The following is a 14,504-nucleotide window of genomic DNA, read 5'->3' as shown; positions in this document are numbered from 1 at the left end:
TACACTTGATGGTAAAGGCAGTTTAATGCCTGAACAGGAGCCATTTGGCAAAGGCAATGCCAGATACTGCCAAGTTGACCTGAACTGGGGAGAGTGAATGCAGTTTTGTATTTGGAATACAAGTGGAAAATATCACGAGATTAAAGGACCAAAACAACCACACACACACACACACACACACACACACACACACACACACACACAAGCTCAGCATCACCCTTTGACTAACTCTCGGGAATCCTACACAAGGCTCTCCCTGCTGCCAGAGGCACCCCACCAAATGCTTTGATTTACTACCTTAAATTTAATTTTAAACAATAAGCCACAAAGTTTATCACAAACATTTAAAAATGCTCCTGATGGTTTACACAAATAAGGGTGAAGCCAGATTTCTATGATGTGAATCTGGTGGTTAGAAACAACCCAGCCTCCTTGAGATCTCACACACCGAACCACTGTGAACATTTCAAGAACATTACATTTTTAAAGCCCCTCATTTTCCCCCAAGGACATCTTCTTGGACATCTGGCATAACAAGTGAGCACGTGGAGAACAAATGCAAAATTAACCCAACAACTATCAAAGAAAGTAGTAAAAATAAAACCAACCAAATTGGATTTGGGGGAAACTTCTGGTTAAATTTAGTAGATTAAATACATGCATTTATCTCCACTCCCTCCTCAAATCCCTGGGAATGTTGGATGGAAAAGGAAGGAGGGTATAAAAACGAGGGGGGAAAAAAGCAGATTTTGGGGAAGAGATGGAGAAGCAGCTATTTCACTTGCAGACCTAGTGTACCGGCTAGTTTTTATATGTCAAATTAACACAAACTAGGTCCATCTAGGAAGAAGGAATCTTAATTTAAAAAAAAAAGTGCATCTACAGGATCAGCTTGGAGGCAGGTCTGTGGGGCATTTTCTTGATTGATGATTGCTGTGGGAGGTAGCCCAGATCACTGTGGGTGGAGGTCCTGTGTACTATAAGAAAGCAGGCTGAACAAGCCATGAGGGGCAAGTCAAAAAGCACCCTCCATGACCTCTGCATCAGCTCTTGCCTTCAGGTTCCTTTAGTGATGGGCTGTGATGTGGGACTATAGCTGATAAAAGACCTTTTCTCCCCAAGTAGCTTGAGTCATGGTGCTTTATCACAGCAGTAGATAGACTACCTAAGACACCCATGAACGCTAAGTCTCAAGTTTTCAGGTAGTAGGGAACTTGTAGTGGAAGGAACCTTCAAAAAACTATCTAATTTAGCTGCAAAACTGAAAAGGATCAAATATAGGAGGCCTACATCTCCTCTGAAGGCAAATGTACAGAAAAGAGGGGAAATGGAAGTAGCTGGTTTAATATCTGAAAGAATCCTCCAGAACACTGGTCAGCAAACTATGACCTACTAAGAATTAAAAACAAACAAAAAAATTTAATGGCTGGTTTTTAAAAGTTAAGAAAGATAGGAGAGGAGAAAAAAAGAAATGGGGGGGGGGCGGGCAGACAAGTAGGTAGCAGGGACCACAAATGACGTTTGTGAAGCCAGTGACCTTTATTCTCAGCCTTTTGCAGAAAGCTTGCTGTCCTAGTCAGGATCACAGCTGTGGTGATGAAACACATGACCAAACCTACATGGGGAGGAAAATTATTATCTGGCTATGCTTTTACATTATGGTTCATCATCAAGAGAAGTCAAGACAGGAACTCAAACAGAGCAGGAACCTGTAGGTACGAGCTGATGTAGAGGCCATGGAGAGGTGCTGCTTAGTGGCTTGCTCTTCATGGCTTGCTCACCCTGCTTTCTTACAGAACCCATGAACATTGGCCCAGGGGTGGCCCCACCCACAGATTGGGCCTTCCCCCATGAATCATTAATTAAAAAAAATACACTTCAGGCTACTCTGTTGACAGCATATCTTCTACATACATGTTCTTAATTGAGGTTCCCTTCTCTCATATGACTCTGGCTGTATCAAATTGATATAGCCAGCACACTTGCCAATCCCTGATCTAGGACAGGATTCATTCTAGAGAAGAGTCTAAACCTGCAGAGACTGGATAATCGCCTTCCTGCAAGCCATCAGGCACAAGAGGAGAAACCTACTTGTAACTTGTCCTTGCTTTATGTCGGGGGAGAAGGTGAAGAGAGGAAGGGAGCCAACGAACGAAGAGGGGGATATGGGAAATGACCCTCCCTCCTCATCTCTGCATTGACCATTTGTCTTCTAGCAGTGACAAAAGACTCGGTCAACACTGCTTAAGGAAGGAGGACTTACTTCAGCTGAGAGCTCAACCTTCTTGCAATATTTCTATCAGGGCAATAAAACATAATCTCAAGTAAAAATTTGCTTTTAGCCAACTCCTAGTTTTTTGGTTTTTTTTTTTTTAGTTTTTTTTCTCCTAATTTTATACACTCTATAACAAGCCAGTAGGTCTTTGACCAAGTGTGATGCAAATATCTTACCCAATTTATTAATGACTCTGATTTTACTTCTGATTCTTCATTTTTGGCTTACTTGTTTCTGATGCTTGGGCAGATGATATGTCAGCCTTTTTCCTTTAAGGTTTCTGTGTTGCAAGTTTTACAGGAAAAGCCTTCTCTAGTGGGAAATTATGAAAATATTTTGCCCATGCCCATGTTTTCTACTAGCAATTTTACAATTACAGACTTTAATTTTAAGACTTCAAACTTCTGGAATTAATTTTAGGGTAAAGATTGTTGTGGAAAACTTGTGGTAGACTTATTCCCTCTAAATAGTCAAATGCATAATAACACTTTGGTGAAAAATTCATTCCTTCTCTACTGACTTTAAAATGTCCTTTTTCTACTGACTTACAATATATTTTTTATCATATATTAATTCTCATATTATTAAACCCATACATTTTTAAATGATAAAAGCTACTCTCATATAAATAGTGTTTGAATCTATTTACAATCTTGCAGCATATTATTCTTGATTGGACCAGTTTCTTCTCAATATTTATTATATGAAATAATATTTTTCTTCTTTCAAATGTTTTTTAAAATAGCATTCCTTAAAAGTTTTGCCTTTTATTCTTATTGAAAATTTTATGTGGACACATTTTAAATAAATTGTGATTTTTGCCTATGAGTCAAATATATTGATAAAATTTCCTTTGGTATATATTTAATACTTCTACTCTTAAGTTTTAATCAAATAATTGCAACTGTTGAATGTATTCTGATTTATAAACTTCCTACAGTTTTATCTCAGTTCTTAGCCTTTCAATCTATCCTATCTCATTTACCACTATCCATATTTCTAATGCAAACAAACAAAAATCATGCTACGTGATCTTCAGTTTGGTTTCACAAAACAGAACAAAATTCAAACAGAGCAAAATAAAAGTCTGCATGTTTCCAAGAGAAGTTGGATATCACATTGTCTATGATTGAGGTTAAAACACTCTGAATTAGATGGAAAAGGTTTAATTTAACTAGTCAAAAGTACATGAAAAACTTCCTGATTCAGTATTTTTTTTTTTTTTTTTTGGTTTTTCGAGACAGGGTTTCTCTGTGGCTTTGGAGCCAGTCCTGGAACTAGCTCTATAGACCAGGCTGGTCTCGAACTCACAGAGATCCGCCTGCCTCTGATTCAGTATTTAAAACATATAAAGTATTTTAAAACAATTCTGAAGGAACAGAGGCTTTGCTTATTACAGCCAAGATCCCATGTGTGTGTTAAACCTTACACCCCTTTCTATAATATAGTTTAGGATGTCTCTCAGAACTGTGTTTATGAGCAGAGTCTTTTGCTACAAGACCCAGCTGATATGTTTTGTTTTATCATGGGCTTGGCAAATAAAGTTCAAATGTTCAAATAATGCAGATGAACACTGGAAAAGTCTCTACCAATCTCTGCACAAAGATATTAAATGGAATTAGGTTATCAAGACCACCACACACCTTCCAATGCTGCTGCTGCATGTTTTGCCCAGAGTACAAACTCTTCTCACTTTCACTTTGTAACATGTTTATTGCACATAAGCCCATAACACTGAAGAATCATTACTACTGCTCATTCTGTTGAAAGTTGGTGAAGCCTTAAAAAGGTCACATAGTACCCAGTGGTAAGAATGTTATAGGTTCTCAATATCTGCTACAGGCTTCCAAAGAATTACTGAAAGGTAGATCAATCACAGGCAATGGAAGCACCACATCTCTGGTCTAAACAGCACTAAGAGGCAACTTGTTCAGGGCACAGACAAGAAGGCTGTCATATCAACAAGTTCAGAACTAGTTCACAAGAAAAGAAGAAGGGCCAGGCGATGGTGGCGCATGCCTTTAATCCCAGCACTCGGGAGGCAGAGGCAGGCGGATCTCTGTGAGTTCGAGACCAGCCTGTCTACAGAGCTAGTTCCAGGACAGGCTCCAAGGCCACAGAGAAACCCTGTCTCGAAAAAACCAAAAAAAAAAAAAAAAAAGAGGAGGAGGAGGAGGAGTCAGGTGTAGAAAGCAAGGGAACAATGATGCTGAATGCACCCAGCACTATGAAGGAAGACGAACGAAAACACACACACACACACACACACATACACACACACACACCAACTGACCAAACTGGAAAGGTCAAAGAGGAATAGTTAGGTCTGGTAGGGCAGCATACTTTGCTGAAATCAGATAAGTAATAAACAAACATAAATCTGTGTTATAAGAGAAGCTTTGAAAGACTGACAGTTCAGAGGGCCAAGAGGATGATATCACTTGCCAAGAACTTTTGCTTGGCAAGCTGAGAACACTGTAAGCAAAAGGGGCATCCTTGTCTAATGGAATTTGAGCCACATCTTTCATTGTTTCAAAAAGACATCAAGTGCTGCTGGACACAGTTCCTGCAATGAGGAGTTCTGCACTATGAGTGTTCCCTTCCCATTGGAAGTATTACATATGTTAACTGTTCTTTTGTCTTAATCCTATGTGATAAAAGAGAAGGGATCACCACAAAGAGTGTATGGATAGCACTATTACTTCATTTATTCTTAAGGCATTATTAATTATTTACCCTACCTGAGCATGACTTACCCTACCCTGCTTTGTATAGATAGATCATCAACAACAAATCACACACACACACACACACACACACAATCCCGGGTGCCTGGTTATATGCTTATGCTGGAGACATCCAAGGAAGCGAAGATAAACAACATGGAACTACTTAAAACAGTTCCATGGAAAATCAAATCGGGGCTAAAATGGAGACTGAAGCTGAAGAACCCACTGCTGATGGTAATTTCTGCAAGGACAGTGTTTGGAATTTTAATAAAAGGTAAAGAAAGAACAAGATAAAGATTAGAAAGGAGGACACGACAAGCTAAAAAGGACATGCCAAGGTCCTGAAGAGTTATAGACCTGAAAATTTAGAAAGACAAAACGAAGCTGGAAAAGGCAACATAACAAACAACACCTGGAATGAGGCTGAGGGTCAAGCAGTAATGGCATCTCACAGAGCACGGAGAACCTGCCTACATTTGCATCTCTTCATAGGGGAAGGGCAAAGGGCTGGCACTATTTAGAGAAGAAACTCAAACAGATTGTTCTCAGGAGAACAGGTTTAGGAGAAGGAATAGGGAGACTGCCAAAGAGCCTTCTGTGGAGGTCTACGTGAGAGTTTCTTAGGGAGTATGGAGATACCTCCATGTTCCCTGGACAGCCACCCTTCGTTAGACCTAATACAACCCAGGGTGGTTGAAGGCACACTGTTCCTCCCATAGGGCTAAATTTTGTGGCAGCAGATACAACTTAAGATAAAAGTGAGGCAAGATATTCAAATGGATTCAGCCAAGTGGACACTGAGAGCAGTGAGTTCAGCTTCTTAGCAAGAGGCCCGTGAGTGACTTGAACTGACGACAGATGGTTACGACTTCAGTCTCCCATTTAAGTCAGGTCATTTATATTACTCTTATCATGATACAATGTCAAAGCAGTGCCTGAGGATGGATGTCAGAATTCTGGACATCACGAAGCTGAGTGCTGTGAAATTCCTTCTCTGATCTAAGGCTTTGAATTCCTTCCCTCCTCTTACCAGTCCCCCAGGCCCTGTTTATCTCTGGAATTTTCTCAGTGTCCTAATTTAGCAAAGCTTGAATTTGTTAACCTTAGGGCACTGGCTAGGATTTACTTTTTGGCATCTCCTTTAAAAAAAAAAAAAAAAAAACTAAATAAAGTCCAGAACTTTTTCTCCACCTTGGTTATGGAGTTGTGTGTGTGTGTGTGTGTGTGTGTGTGTGTGTGTGTGTGTGTGTGTGTGTGTGTGTGTGTCTCAGAGCTTGATTTAAAGGCTTATTTTGGACATTTCATACATGCCTAGAAGCCATAGGCAGTGGGAAACCTTTTACTATGCCTAATAATATAAAGTCATATATAATAGGATAGCTTTATCAACTCTTAAACTAATAATCATTCAAAAATCTTTAAAAGCTGACGAAGAGTAGAATGGGGCCTAAAAGTTATCCAGTGACTACCACTTGAAATGTAGCTCTCTTCTGTCTTCTGACAAAGACTGAACTCATATGTTAAAACAAACAACAGCTATTTGCTTTTATTACATTTTGCTACATTTATATGGGTTATTTGAATAGTCAGAAATGTAGGGAAAAACTCAATTCAAGGGGTTAGAATAAAAGGTACAGCAGGCTACTTGACACAAAGCAAATACATGGGAATCAAGATCTTATTGCGATGCAAAGCAAATGATCCTTTTCCTTCCTCAGATATCTAGCCATTCTAGGGATCTGCCTAGTGTCAGATGGCTGACTTCACAGTGAGAAGAACCCCTCAGTCAATTCAAATTCATGCAACCTAAGCAAAAAGAAGTATGCTTGCTCTACAACATCTAGTAAAAGAGCAAAAGGAAGAATGCTAACTGGCTCAATGCAGGCAGCACGCTCATTCATTACCTAGTCAGCAAGGTCAGGCTACTATGCTGAGTGACTAAGTCAACCCTGCCCAAATGAGAATCTGCACGTCTCTTCTCAGTTAAAAGAGGCTTTAAGAACTAAAGATATGGGATAATGTTTACATATGTGCCTGAGGGTATGCACATGCATACACACACGTACTCTGTCTCTCCCTCTCTCTCTTTGCATATTGTTGGAAGTAAAGATATCCATTGTGGGTATATCTTCTGATGGAGGAAGATCATTGGTTAATTACTAAAGAAACTGCTTGGCCCTGATAGGTTAGAACATAGGTGGGTGGAGTAAACAGAACAGAATGCTGGCAGGAATAGGAAGTGAGGTAAGACGCCTCAGACAGACACCATGCAGCTCATCACCAGGGCAGACGCGATGAAGCTCGGACCCAGGATGGACGTAGGCTAGAATCTTCCTGGTAAGCGCACCTTGGGGTGCTATACACATTAATAGAAATGGGTAATCAAGATGTAAGAATTAGCCAGTAAGAAGCTAGAGCTAATGGGCCAGGGAGTGTTTAAATGAATACAATTTGTGTGTTGTTATTTTGGGGCATAAGCTAGCCAGGCGGCCGGGAGCCGAGCTGTGGGAAGAGGCCCGCAGCTCCCTCAACAATCTTCCTTTACTAAACTAGATAGGGGATACTATGCTGGCACATGACCTTTAGCTCTGAGTTTTCCCCCATTTGAGGATTAAAAAGATGAGCATAAAGTGTAAACATAAAAAGCTTTGAGAAATATGGAGTGCTTTATAATAATTGTGTAGTATTACTACAATATGTGAATAACTTGATTTTTCAGCATATTATTTTTTATTACTTTATAAATAATACCAATCAAAATTTCCACTTCCTCCCCTCCTCCCACTCCCTCCTGCTCCCCCACTCACCCTCACCCTCCAGCCCTAAGAGAGGGCAGGGTACCCTGCCCTGTGGGAAGTCCAAGGCCCTCCCCCCTCCATCCAGGTAAAATGCCAGAAAATCAACGGCATGTTTAAGCCTCTGCAGCACTTGGTATGAGCTGCCCACTACTAGTGCTAACAATTAGTCAGGGCTTTATAGCATTTACAAAGGTTAAGAAAAATGTTTATATAAACTCTAGCTGACATAAATGTGTGGTTTTCAGAGAGTCAAACAATTGTAGCTGTTTTCAAATATCTAATGTCTTTAAATTTTTGATTTATAATGAGGGAACAACATAAATATAAAAATAATTCTAACTCTGAGTTTGAAGAGGGTCCATGAGGGAATGAATCAACATATAACTATTACAATAATGACCACACTGCATAACTCATCTCTAAGTGTTACATGACTCAATTCTCCTTTCCTTCATTCAATATTATAATTACATGATTTGTGTTTGCTGTAGCTAATATTAGTGAAATTACCACTTGCTCACAAACTAAAAGAACAGGGTACAAAAGCTTTTGGGTTACCTAAAAAGTATCCCTAGCAGAAAAACTAACTACTAAAATAGAAACAGAGTTGGGTTTGTTGTTGCTTTGGTTTAACTTTTCCTACATGGGATGAAACAAATTCCTTACATGGTTTTTGATACAACCTAATATTTCATAAACATCTTTGAACAGAAAATCATAATACAATACTTACTGTGACTAGTTCATCAGCTTTCACTTTGTTTGACAGAATCAACATTTTATAATCAAGTTCATGGTCCTCAAACACTGACATATTTGAAATAACACCTATCACCAACAAAAACGAGTACTTTTTAAAAAGTAACACGAGACTGTTGTACAGTTTTGAGTTGTCCGCTCTAGATTTTTTTGTCAATGCTGTGTTGTTACTTATTTAAAAATAATACTAAATTATTTCCACTTACCAAAGTTCAGTCCTTATTTTAAATGACTTTTTGGTTTGGTTATCAAATGTCTGGGAGGATAGACAACACAAATGCTATTGATACAGTCAGTCTCTGCTATGTAAAAACGTGTAGTATCCAAAAGAAACGGTACCCCGGGCTTTGGGAGGCTACAGTTGTTGTGCAAATAGCAACTCAACCGCAGACAGTAAAGCAACTTCTGTTTTGAAAGCACAGTGGCATTGTCCTCCTCGGCTGGCTGCCTGTGTTTATTGACTGACATAGTCTACACTGTTAGTCTGCTGCCGTTCAGCTCGGTTAGCAATTTAATGAGTTAAAAAATGTTTTGTTATTTTCATTTTCTTATTTGGAAGAGAGGGCAAGAAAAATCAGATTAACTGCTCAGAACATACTGACAGTTTTATCCTAAGATATATATCAGTCATATGAAGGGAATTTCTGGGCTCCTTGAAAAGCAGAGCAATTATTTCTATTCCAAGTGAACTGAAATTTCAAATGTGGCAATTGCGAAGTGGATCATATATGACTTTCACATGAAACTGCTTGAGTGAACAAATTTCATTATTTACTTGAGTTTAAACTTTTATTTCATTTTTATTATGTGTACTTGTTGGTATGGACGTGTACATATATGTCTGTGGGTACAGGCACACACGCACTTGTCTGTGCATTTGTCTACAGGCCAGAGATGTACAACTGGGTGTCTTATTTCTCTAATTTTGACAGTCAGTGAACCTGAAGATTGCTGATTTGAGTAGGCTGTCCTGAGAGTGACATTCAGGGATCTGCCTCACCCTGTGCCATGTTCACCCCAGTGCAGTGGTTATAGGCAGATGTTATTTATGCTGGCTTTTATGTAGGTTCTAAGTTTTCATGAGCAGCAGCTACTTTTCCATTTCCTCAGCCTAATAAATATGATTTTTCTCAGATAGCCATTCAACCCAAAGGGGAGAGGTTCTCAAACTTTTATGGCAGTCAACTATTTTACCAAGTGATATCTATCTAAAATCATTCTATTTTTCAACCTTCAGTTTTCCACAAGAGCTTCTGGTATTTCTTATGCCTCCCTTTAAAAATAACAATGAAACAGGTCACCCAAAGAAACACATCAGAGCCAAGTAGTAGTGACACACACCTTTAATCCAAGCACTCAGGGCAGGTGCAGATGGATCTCTGGGTCCAAGGCCAGCCTGGTCTACAGAGTGAGTTCCAGGACAGCCAAAGCTACAGAGAAACCCTCTACATAAAAACAAACAAACATAGCATGTCAGAGCTCATCAAAACTCCCCATAAAGGGACAAACAAAAGGGAGGGGAAAAAAGAGACCAAGGGAACAGGAGGGAACAAGAGAAGGCAGTGGTAGGAATAAAGAACAAAATATAGAATGTGCATGTATGAAGATGTCATAAAGAACCCACTGTTGTGCACAATTAATATATACTAATAATCTTTTGAGAATAGGCATTCAATTCTGCAATGAGCTTCCTATAAAGCATCCACTTCTAAAGTGACTGACATCCTTGTAGAAAGTTTCCACCCAAGTTTTTCCCTTTTGTATCAATTTCTCACTTAAATTCATTCTGAGTTATAAAACGTCTATATAACTGAAAAGATTCTGGAAGGCCAGCAAGACCTCAAAGACAGCTCTTTGAGGAACTGAAATGAGATCTGAGCTCCCAGCTGAATCGTTCTAAGGAGTATGCCAGAAACCTTGAGACCAACTCCCAAACCTAATCCACCACAAACTCTAGCCCCATATACACAATTATCTGTCACAAACACCTGTGCACTGATATATAAAGTACCAATCTCAATCTCACTACATATTCAATGCTTTAAGCATGATATTGTCACTGTTTACTGGAACACGATTCCACAGCCTTCTAGAAAACTCTTTTCTAGATACTACCTTTGATACACTTGTCCTATCCAATAGGGGATCAAGCCCCAGAGAGTATGTATTTGAATCTTTAAGACACAATTCTCCTTCTTCCTCAGTCTAGTTCTGCTCAGTCCATCACACACTGAGAAATACCTTCTCAGTCTCCAAAGGCATTTTCCTCCATCACACCCCACACCCTAGCATACAAATTTACTACCAAAACTTATATAGGTGCCTCATTACATTGAGTGCAACCATTTTTCTTACTTTCGCATTTTTCATTGCATATATTTTGCACACCAGTTAAATGCAATCACCCATTCACGGAAAGTAGGGCCTGGTCTCCAGAGGTACTTGATTTATATTCCTTTTCTTGAGACAAAGACAGGACAAATGGATCTGTGCCATTCTTTCTCTTATTGAATTTAATGAGAAAGTTTTCTTAAAACAGAAAAGTAATGCATATAACAAATCATACGTGAGGGATTTTAAAAGAATAGACATCAACTAATTCACAAAAGAAGTTGAAAAGTTAAAAGCCAACCATACAAGAAGAGAATCCTAAGTTCTCTTTCCTACAGTTCACTACTCCAAACTTCTTCAAAGCAACCTGATTTCTTTTATAATTTTACTCTATCTGAATGTATATTTAAACACTCTCTGATTTTATAAGGTAATATTAATGAGTTTGCAAACTACACTTTAAAGATTTTTTTCACTTTATAAGCATTTATTAATGTTACAAAATAGCGTTTCATTATCAGATTTAGCAGAAGTCTATGATACACTTTGACCATCTTCAGTCTCGCTATCACATCCCGCTCTACCCTCCACGGTCTCACTTCTCGACCTCCAAGCCCTTCTGTTTTCACGCAGAATCACTAGTGCTTTCTTTTTAATTATTGTTCTTATATGTACACAAACATATGAATATATAAACACAACCTGCTGGGTCCACTTAGTGTTGCTCACATATGTATGTTTTTAGGGCTGACTACTGACCACTTGGTACTGAATTCTCCACCTCTCAGCACTCGTTAATTGCCTATAGCTCTTCATCTAGGGGTGGGGCCTTAAGAGATTTTCTTCATCAATGAAAAATGCCAACTGGGGCAAACTGCAGTATTTTAAATGCAATGTTACGATTTGAAGACCCTTTCACATTAACGTGTGTAGCTGTAATGCCTTATTTTCAGCCTCATATTCTACTCCTATGGATCGATGTCACAGCTGTTCCCAACTCTGTCAGGAGAAAGGAAGTGCTATGAACATTCTTGCACATACCATCTGATATACACAAGCATAGCTAGGGACAGAATTTCTAAGTACACATTCAACTTATGATGCTTTCCCAAAACCAATTCTACCTAATAAAAAATATCAGTGTCTAAAACCTATGTATCACTTTTTTTAACTAGCATCTATAACATGCAAAGTTATTCATAGTCTGGTTAAATCTCTGTTGACATATTTGTTGTCTCTTACAGTAACTTTTTTCTTTATTTTGGATTTGTATATGAGGGATTGTTTAAGGTGTAAGTTTACAGTAGAGGCTACTATGGATCGCAATGCAGAGAATAGGTAACCTTAAGATGACTATCCCGAATTGGTGAATACACAACATAAAACCTAAACCTAAGACTCAGGAAAAATCTAGGAGGAGAAAGCAGAAAGATTTTAAGAGCCAGCAGATCACAACACATAGAGCAAAATCATATCTATGAGATATAATAGGAAGCTTTACCTATGAAAACTCACTAATATGGTTGCCTAAACAAGATCTGCATAGTGAAATATAGAAAACACACCACTGTGGATAGGGGAAATTTTACAAGGTCATTCCAGATGAAGGGCTATAGGAAATCAATAACTACCAAGAGAGGGGAAAATCGGTTTTCTTTAGGGACAAGCTCCCTGGGAAGTTGTCCAATGCCACATAGTCAGTCCTAAATGCACGTACAAACATGAATGTTGATAATTAAAGGAAATGTTCATAGAATTAAGAACAGGAATGAGAGAAGTTGGAGGAGGGGAAAGAGGGGTGGAAATGATTATAAAATCTTTAAAAATATATAAAAATTTGAACGGAAAAAACTTAACTAAATTTTAATCAAGAGTCAGAGGCACCAAACCTTGATAGAGGATATTCTTTAATACACTGATGCTTAGAACTGTGCCAAAGAATCTTTCTTTTTTAAAAAAAAAAAAAATTTTATTACTATCAAAAGGTGCAGACCATTTCAAGGAAAATCATCAAATGCAACAAAAAATAATGTGGATGGAAAGTATGAACACATAATTCCAAGAAACATAGAAAAGTAACAAGCTGGGCTGGAGAGATGACTCAGAGGTTAAGAGCACTGACTGCTCTACCAGAGTCTGAGTTCCATTCCCAGCAACCACATGGTGGCTCACAACCATCTGTAATGAGATCTGGTGCCCTCTACTGGCCTATAGGATATATGTAGGCAGATTACTGTATACATAATAAATAAACCAATCTTTTGAAAAAAAAGTAACAAGCTATATGTAAACAGTTTCTCAAGCTGACTTATAAGAAAAAGATAACACTGCTATGCACAGCTGACACTCCTTTAATGCCAATGCTTGGGAGGCAGGAGCAGGAAGATCTGCAAATTCGCAGGCTGGTTTACACAGAACGACTAACCCACAGCAATACAGTGAGACCCTGGTTCCAAAAATCCACATGGATGGATGGATGGATGGATAGACAGACAAATAAATAGATAGGTGATAGAAAAAAAATAAAAAGTCATGAGTGGAGGGAATACAACTAGGAACGGAAGACTCAAAATATCCTTATCTGCAGATAGTCAGATGTTATTTCACAAAGAGTCTAAAACTCTACAGGGGACCTCCTACAGCTGGCTAATACTTTCAGCATAATTGCAGGATACAAAATAAGCACATAAAAGTGAGAGCTTTCCTATAAGTAAATGATAAACATGCTGAGAAAAAAAAACAGAAAAACAAACCATTCACAACAGACTCAAAACACACACACACACACACACACACACACACACACACACACACACCTTGGAATAACTCTAACAAAACAAGTGAAAGACTGGTATAATAAAAACCTGAAGTAGTCAAAGGAAAAAAACCAAAGAAGACAACAGAAAATGGGAAGCTCTCCCATGCTCATAGACTGGTAAGATTAATATTGTGAAAATGGTCACCCTACCAAAAGCAATCTACAGATTTACTGCAATCCCTACCAAAATTCCAACACACAAATTGAAAAAATAACCCTAAACTTCATACAGAAATACACACCCACACAGATCCTCTCAGAAGAACACAGAACAGGATAACTAACACAATCCTGAACGATAAAGGAACTGCTGGAAATACCATCATTCTGATTGGCAATCATAGTACAGAGCTATAGTAATAAAAACAGATATTTTGATCAACAGAAAGGAATTGAAGAGCAAAGCATTAAGTCCACATACTTACAGACACATGAATTTTGACAAATCAAAAATAAAAATGGAGAAAAGATAGTGATGTAAGAAATTGGTATGAATTCTGTCAATTATATTTTAAATAAATTGCTGATTGGCCAGTAGCCAGGAAGGAAGTAGAGTCAGGTCAATGAGAACAGGAGAATTCTGGAAAGAAGGAAGCCCACTCCTCTGCAGTCCTGGCCCAGCCACAGAGCAAGCAAAATGTGACTGCCTCGCTGAAAAAGGTACTGAGCCATGTGGCTAGCACAGACAAGGATAATGGGCTAATATAAGTTGTAAGAGTTAATAAAAAGCCTGAGCTAATGGGACAATCAGTTTATAACTAATGTAGACCTCTGTGTGATTTCTTTGGAACTTA

General features: G+C 38.6%; 1 protein-coding gene across 6 annotated transcripts in view; it reads right to left on the bottom strand.

Moving 5' to 3' along the window:
- Tasp1 (taspase 1) overlaps nt 1–14,504 on the bottom strand; it is a 221,528-nt gene that overhangs the window by 38,717 nt on the left and 168,307 nt on the right. The window lies entirely within an intron of this gene.

The sequence above is a fragment of the Microtus ochrogaster genome, unplaced genomic scaffold, assembly GCF_000317375.1.
Source record: "Microtus ochrogaster isolate Prairie Vole_2 unplaced genomic scaffold, MicOch1.0 UNK3, whole genome shotgun sequence".
NCBI classification, from domain to species: Eukaryota; Metazoa; Chordata; class Mammalia; order Rodentia; family Cricetidae; genus Microtus; species Microtus ochrogaster.
Note: the sequence above shows the minus strand (reverse complement) of the source record. Positions and strands in the feature narration are given on the sequence as shown.